Raw genomic sequence first — 1,852 nt, 5'->3', positions numbered from 1 at the left:
GTTAAAGAGTTATTTATATATTATGAATACTATTTCCTTATCAGATATATGACTTAGTTTTAACTCTAATAAGTTAGGTCTCTGATTTATTTTTTTATATATGGTATGAGGGAGGGGTCCAATTTCCTTCTTTGCATGTGAATATCCAGTTATTGGGGTATGTTGTTGTTTGGTGACTTTTCTGAACTAATTCTTTGAAATCTGTATTCTTTGTGGTGTGTAGCCACTAAAGTCTCTCTTCTTCTAGCTTAAGGGTCTGCTAATGATTGGACAAAGATTTCCCAACCAGATAGGACACTGCTACATCCCAAATTTTCTTAGCAATAAAGTGACCTCATTTATATTGGGTTTGTGGTATCTAAACACCATTATTTTAGTCCTTGGGAATGCCATCAAATAACTTTTAGTAAGATGCATTTAGGGTTCTGAGGGCATCTAGTTGTTTCCTGCATAGTGGGGGGGAAGCAAATACTTCTATGAAGTAGGTGGCCTAAAGGTGGTTTGTCTACCTTTTATTAGGGGGTGACCCTTTCACCCAACACCTCTCCCCATTCAGGTTTTGGCAATCTAAACATTGATGTTGTCACACACACACACACACACACACACACACACCAAGCACTTTTTCCTCCTTGCCTATGGGTTAAATGTTAAGAATGGAAATTTGTCTTCTATGTTCGGTCCTCAACCAGTCTTTATCCATAATGTCTGGCTAACTGTGAACCTGTTACTGTGGCCCCCAACCGTCTAAAACCTCACTTTCTCCCTCCTCACAACCTGTCTCTTCCCTTCTTTCCCATCTTCTTCATGATCAACCTGCGCGCATGTACACACACACACACACACACACAGACACACACACACACACCTCCAGAAATAAGGGGCTTCTCAAAGGTTGTTGATTTTATTTTAATAACAACCATCTCTATTCCATGATGGTGTTGTACCTTGTAGGTCTGCCACTGAAAGGTATTTAGGGCCTGGCCTCAATACTTTGGGCCAAGGATCCTAGTCCATCTTCGTCAAAGGCCGAAATTTCTTGGCCTTCTTCACTCTCTTCACCTTCCTTGGGATGGTTGTACTGGTATGTGAAGATTTTTTCTTTGAATTTCCGTGGAGCAGCCCCTTTATTCCCTTCTGTATTTTCTTGGCCTGCAAGAGCAATAGGGTGATTCCAGAAGGGCAGTGGGTTGGAGGAAGAAGATGGGGACTGAATGGAAAGGATTCATGAGAAGGGGCAAAAGCTATTGAGGGGACTTATGCCACACAGGGAAAGGGTAGGAGTCTTGGGGGAGGGGAATCAATGGGAAGAGGAGGCACTTGGGGGAGGTGGTCTTACCTTGCTACTATCAACGGATTTGGGTCGACAGTCACTCTTCCTTGTCTTCTTTGTCTTAGCCCTTGGAGTTAATTGTTTTGCTCTCAGAGTTGGTTGATGCATAACTGCGGTAGTTTCCACTGGCTTTCTGGTAACTCTTGCCATGTTGAAACCTCCCAGTGGTCTTCTCCAGAGCTTCTGACCAGACTGCAAAATGTCTCTTAGCAATAAACTGAGGAGCCACACCCTTTGTTTGTTAGGTAAGCACTTGCCTCAGCCAACAGGGGACAAGGCAGGGTGGGTGGGGCCTTAGACATCACAAAGCACCAGTCCTGACCCCTCCCTGGGGGGGTGGGGCTGCTGGGCAAATCAAGATGCTCTGATTGGGGAGAGTGGCTATTTTCTCAACAACCCTTTCAAGTTTTCCTGAACTGACCAACCATCCTTTCTCATTATCTGTACACTTGGCAGGCAGAGAGAGGGTGTTTCCTCCAAGCCCTGCCCTATAGCCATTCTCATTCTTTGTTTCATTCT

The 1,852-nt window shown here is 44.2% G+C and overlaps 1 long non-coding RNA gene across 1 annotated transcript; it reads right to left on the bottom strand.

The window, feature by feature from the left end:
- Positions 1–885: 885 nt before the first annotated feature.
- LOC140627195 (uncharacterized) lies at positions 886–1,524 on the bottom strand. The gene is made up of 2 exons (XR_012026060.1): positions 1,340–1,524; positions 886–1,152 (listed from the first exon to the last, which is right to left on the bottom strand). It is a non-coding gene; the product is annotated as an uncharacterized lncRNA (long non-coding RNA).
- Positions 1,525–1,852: the final 328 nt, after the last annotated feature.

This window comes from Canis lupus, chromosome X (genome assembly GCF_048164855.1).
Source record: "Canis lupus baileyi chromosome X, mCanLup2.hap1, whole genome shotgun sequence".
Lineage (NCBI taxonomy): Eukaryota > Metazoa > Chordata > Mammalia > Carnivora > Canidae > Canis > Canis lupus.
Note: the sequence above shows the minus strand (reverse complement) of the source record. Positions and strands in the feature narration are given on the sequence as shown.